The 6,201-nt window shown below is 38.8% G+C and overlaps 1 pseudogene; it reads left to right on the top strand.

Moving 5' to 3' along the window:
- Positions 1 to 4,452: 4,452 nt before the first annotated feature.
- On the top strand, positions 4,453 to 5,142 carry LOC149229162 (serine hydroxymethyltransferase 3, chloroplastic pseudogene; annotated as a pseudogene).
- The last annotated feature ends 1,059 nt before the right edge of the window (positions 5,143 to 6,201 follow it).

The following is a 6,201-nucleotide window of genomic DNA, read 5'->3' as shown; positions in this document are numbered from 1 at the left end:
AATTCAACACCTTCATCTGGAAGTTGCCGACATCACCAAATAAGAGCTAGACAAGGAATATCAGCTGTAGCAAAAATTCTATAGGGCATGCCTGGCAGAAGAGGAATTTTGGAGGCTCAATTCAAGAAGTCTATGGCTCAAGGCTGGAGACCGTAATTCCTCCTTTTTTCACAAGCAGACCCAAGCTAGAAAATGTCGTAACAGTATTTCAAAAATTAAAAATGAGGAGATCACCTTAAAAGACTTCGTTAGCATCAAGAAGGCTGCATCAAAACACTTTGAAAAAATGTATTCTGAAGTCGAGGAGATCACCCAAAACAGCAATCTATTATACAATGTCCCCAAGCTAATCACCGCAAAGATGAACCAGATGCTAGAAGATAAAATTTCGACAATGGAAGTCAAAGAAGCGTTGTTTGCTATGGAACCCGACAAAGCTCCGGGCCCTGATGGATTCACACCCAGGTTTCTTCAAGTATGCTGGCAGATAGTGGAGAAGGATTTTATGAAAATAATAAATAAATCCCAAGAATGCAAGAAAATTGGGGGTTGTACAAACTCAGCCTTCCTCGCCCTTATTCCCAAAGAAAAAGGCGCTAACACCTTCAATAGATTTCATCCAATATCCCTATGCAATATTGGATACAAAGTGATCACTAAAGTTATAGCTAATAGATTGAAGAAAATTCTCCCAAAAGTCATCCCGGAGAATCAAGGAGGCTTTATTCAAGGCAGACAATTGGTAGACAATTTTATCTTGGTCCAAGAGGCGATCCACTCGAGTCAGCGCCGCAAAGAACAAGGTATGTTTATTAAACTCAATCTAGCTTATGCATTCGATCGTGTGGGACATAAATTTAAGTTTGATGTTATGTGCAAACTGGGTTTTGGACAAAATTTCATTAAATGGATCAAAGCTTGTATCTCCGAACCCTGGATTGCCCCTCTTGTGAATGGCAGGGCTGCTGATTTCTTTAAAGCATCTAGAGGGCTGAGGCAGGGGTGCCCCCTGTCACCTCTCCTCTTCGTGCTGCAAGCCTCTACCCTTAGCTTCCACTTAAACAGGAAACAGCAAGACCAAGAGATAGCTGGGCTATGCATAGCAAGAGGGACAAAAAGTATCAACCATGCCCTCTTTGCAGATGATACGCTGCTCCTGGGGGCTGCTTCTCAACGGATGGCAAGGAAATTCAAGGAAGTTCTAGAAGACTACTGCCAAGCTTCAGGCAGTGAATTAAACAGGGGTAAGTGTCATACTTATTGCTAGAACGTCCCGACAGTTGTTGCTAGTGACATAGCCAGATGCCTAGGATTTGCTGCTTCAGCATCTTGGAATTCCTTCAAATACCTTGGACTACCTGTCTTTCACAAGAGAGCTACAAGCAAAGACTGGGACCCTCAGATTGAAAAAATCAAAGCCAAAATGCAGGCCTGGGGGTCAACATGCCTCAACTTGGCCAGGAAATCCGTGCTAATTAAATCAGTGTTGAGCAGCTTGCCTCTCTTTCAATTTTCTGTTCTCTTGGCACCAATGGGCATCATAAAAAGCATAGAGGAGCTAATCAGAAAATTCCTCTGCAAAGGAGGAAAGAATAATGAGAAAAGGCTCGCTTTAGTAAACTGGGAAACAGTCTCAAGGTCGTTACAAGAAGGAGGACTAAATTTTAAATATCTAAACACTCAAAATTTAGCAATGGGAGCCAAACTAATCTGGAAGATTATAGCGTCAAAGCCTGGTTGGGTTCAGTTGGTGCTGTGGAAGAAATACTTCAGAGGCCAGAGACTCAGGTGTTTGGAACAGCAAAAAGAGCACTTCAGAACCCCTCTCAGCAACCTAATCTCCAAAGTCGGGCCTCTTATAAGAGAGAACACCTATTGGATTCCCAGGAATGGTAAACACATCAAAATTTGGGAGGATAACATCATGAACAGACCTCCTCTATCGAACTTGAGCCTAAGCAGAGAGCTGAAAACGTGGATGGACGAGGCCAACATTAAAACGCTATGGGATATTTCGACCTGGCATGGCGATAGTTGGGCAGGCTGGAAATCAGATGTCCCAGCTGCGTGGATGCCAGAATATGCCACGCTGCTTCAGCTACTCCATGGAGCTGCCCCTACGCATGCAAAAAAGAAGGATACAAGAGGTTGGGGAGAAAAACAGTTTGGCTATTCGGTATCGCATGGCTACATCAAAATTAGGGAGAGACCCACGTTCCACCCAATCTGATGCCTTGGAACAGCATTTGGAATTTCCCCACTATTCCAAAGATTGACTTCTTATGTTGGCTGTTATGCCACCAAAAAATATTAACAGAAGATAGACTGCAGAAAAGGGGCTTCCATGGCCCATCAAGATGCGTCATATGCAAAGAAAATTCCGAAACTGCTGGTCATATTTCTCTGAATTGCAAATTCACAGTCCAAGTCTGGCAGGAGCTCCTCGGATCGTGGAATTCGATGCTCATCCTTCCCCATGCTGTCCCGAATTTGTTCGAAGGATGGTTGGCAAGATTCCCAGGCCCAGGTCCAAAAAACAAGATTGTCAAACTTGCTTGGACTGCCCTGCCCAAATTTATCAGTTGGCATACCTGGTTGGAGAGAAACAAAAGGATCTTCAGAGGTAAGGATCAGAACTACACGGTAGTCGCAAATACAGTCAAGGGGCAGTTAAATGAATGGTTGAGTGATAAAAAGGATGATACAAATCTAAGCCAAGATGACAGAGAGTTCGGAGCCGCTCTCAATCTTAGCTTCCAAAAGTCGATGACACCTCTCAGATGCCTTAAAGACTGGCAAATAAGGAAAAACGGGGCAGAGTTTCAAGCTTGGTTATCCAACCAAGGCCTTCCCTCTCTGTTCTTTGACGGGGAAGCTAAGGGGAATCCAGGAAGAGCTGGAGCTGGAGGCATAATTATAAACCCAAAAGATTCTTCCACTCACAGATTTGCATGGGGTCTAGGCCACATCACTAGTATCCAAGCAGAAGTCATGGCGCTGCTCCAAGGGATCAAAACGCTTAAGGCCCTGGGGCACACAGAAGCAATTGTATTGGGAGATTCACAAGTCATTATCAATGCTATGTTGACCAAAACAAATCTGGTAGATCTTTGGTTGGCTAGGACAATCTCAAGAATTAAAGGTATGATCAAATCCCTGAAGCTGGAATTTTTCCATGTCCTGAGAAACAACAATAAAGAAGTAGATGTAGAAGCAAATAAGGCAGCCCAGTTGGATGTTGGAACCATTCTCAGAGACAGTGAAGTCTCATGGGACCCAATCCCTTAAAAATCGATATGTTCTATCATATTTTGCTGAAGCAGTGTGTTTGTATACATAAGCTTGGGAAATCAGCGGGAAAAGATCAACAAAAAAATTGTAAAAAAATGAGATTCATAAATGAGTGTGCCATGTTCAGCTGGTTGGAGACAATTCAAGAAACCAATCTCAGCTATTGTAACCGAATCTATGGCATTTTGCCAATCAGCTAATGAAATACTCATAACCGTTTCTATTATAAAAAAAAAACAACTACAGCGCACAAGGTGAGTTGATGCTATTAATTTTCTCTACACTTCACCCTTTCGATTAAAAATATGAGTATATTAGATGGACCTTTTTTTAGATCTATCTTAATGTTATATATTTGTGACATTCCCCCCTTGCAGAAGAAAAGCAATCCCATTAATGTTCAAGAAACATCGAAGAACTAAAACAAATATGCCATTCCCATCATAGGAGGAGTGATTATAGAGTTAAGAGGTGTAGATTTTCCTTTTGATTCTCTTACATGTTTTATGATTTAGTTTCCTGTTTTCATTTTTTTATGTTCTTTCTGTTTCTTATCACTACTACATCAAAGCTTTAATGAAACTCATTATTTTCCTTGAATTGTTTGTCAATTGTTTCACTTTTTTCCTTTCAATTTTATCTTTCTGATATGTTTCATTCTGAAATATTTTTGGATTGGAGGGTTGTGATTTTTAGTTTTTATGAGGTCCTTGGGGAGACATGATATTCTTAAGGAAGTAACCAATATTGGGGGTCGATCTAGAGACAACCATAAAAAATGTATTTTTTCCACTGTTACAGGTCAATCTGAGTTCTCCTTCCTTTCCTCCATCATCCATATTGTTCTCCTGCTCACTAATATTATAATATTGGATATATCGATTTTTTGTATCATTTCGTTTCTAAAAGATACATGAAATAATTTGTGGCTTTCTAGGGAGGACCACATAACCATACCATAGGAGGGTTGGTTGTTTGTTTAAAACATGATATAACTATAGAGTTCAAGGCTTATCAAGTACAGGTGTAGCACTCTCACGTGTCTAAGCTTCTGTAAAATTCATGCATGTGAATTATTTTTTGAATGAATTTTGTTTCTTATCAAAGGTAACATAGTTTTAGTAAGTTGTAGCAAATTTCCAAGCCCTTGAAAAGAGCCTAATGGATTTGGGTTACAATTTGGTTTCTGGTGGTAGTGAAAATCACCTATTTCTAGTTGATTTGAGGCTCTTGGTAAGGATCATCTATTCATATGCTGGAGTACACAACCTACTTGTATATTGATTTCTATTGGATTTAGTTGGTTGAATGTAACATGTTATATATTAATGGGCCTGGGCAGGGCATGGATGGTGCAAGAGTAGAGGATGTTTTGGATGTTGCTTCTATCACACTGAACAAGAATTTGGTACCAGGTTACATGAATTTTTTCTTTGTATATTTAGATGTAAGGGATTCATTGATTTTCCTTTCTCCATGGGATGATATAGCTTAATTTAATACCTTATATTTTCAGGTGATAAAAGTGTTATGGTTCCAGGTGATATACGCAAAGGGACTCCTACATTAACCACTTGTGGGCTTCTTGAGGATGACTTTATTAAGGTTGTAGATTTTATCCATGAGGGGGTGCAAATATCCATGAAGGCTAAGAGATCTGTGAAAAGTACAAAATTAAAAGATTTTATAGAATTTATTAAGTCAGACAATTTCCAGCTACGAAATAACATTGTTGATCTCAAAAAGCAGGTTGAATCATTTGCTAGCAAATTTCCATTGTCTGATGTTGGCACTAAAGATCAGAAGTGTCCTTTATTAACTTTTAGGTTGGGCTTCAGTGACGATAACTAGGTTGGTAAGATTTGGTTCCATGTGTACATTATAGTGATGAATAATGTTTTAAGTTGAATTTTATCTGAATTTGTGTGCTTTCCCCGCATTGGCATTAACAGATTCTATTCCGATGTGTTGGATGTTGAATTTCCCATTTTATTTATTGGAAATTATGTACGACTCTCTTTTTGATCATCACAAGAATTTTGGGTGGAAAAATATTGATAACTTGTATGGAAGCTATTATAGCACTTATTTATGTGGTGTGACTATGGATATTTTATATAGCCTTGAAAGCAATATTCCATACTTCTCAAGGGCCCAGGTATTGGGCAAATTACACAGTTTCATAAAGTGTGTTCACTAAGATACTTCTACACATGCACAGATTCCATGTATACATGACAGTTTGCAATCAATTGGGCTTCTAAGATTTTATTGTTACATTCATCATCTCACACAGGTTGGCAAGAATTGGTCCCATTTTTAGATTATAGCAATGAACCATGTTGGGATCTGTATTTTTCTTGAATTTATGTGCTTTCCCAAGATAGGCATACAAATTTTGTTTTGGTGTGATGGATGTTGAGAAAAAAAGTGTACATAATTTGTATGGTACACCCTTTCAATCCTTCATTTTCCTGAGAAGCTAATTAGGCTCTCTTCTATTAGTTAGGACTAAGTAATAGGAATAGTAGGATAAATACTTAGGTAGGAATAAATAGAAAGAAAGTGCTATTGTTACGTTTATTGTACACACCCTTTATAGAATGAATTTACCACCATATCCATGGTTTATAGATAGAATTGACGTAACTTGAGTAGGTATTTACACAGTGTTTGACTACTGAATTTACCACTTTACACACCCTGTATGTGTTTCATTTGACTGGTTGACTACTCTTACTGTTTTGAATTATATTAGTATTAGTCAATATATTAGATCAATTGGGACTTACAATATTAAGAGGCTACATCCTGAGGTTATTGAGTCTATAGAATAAAGATCTCATTTAGTCTATAGGACAGAGGAAGCCAAAAACATTAAAAAAAAAAAAAAAAAAGTGGAGTATTTGA

Source organism: Pinus tabuliformis, chromosome J (assembly GCF_031772625.1).
Source record: "Pinus tabuliformis cultivar Carrire ecotype Pingquan chromosome J, CPIR1, whole genome shotgun sequence".
NCBI lineage: Eukaryota > Viridiplantae > Streptophyta > Pinopsida > Pinales > Pinaceae > Pinus > Pinus tabuliformis.
The sequence above is the reverse complement of the archived record's forward strand: the minus strand, read 5'-3'. Positions and strand labels throughout refer to the sequence as shown.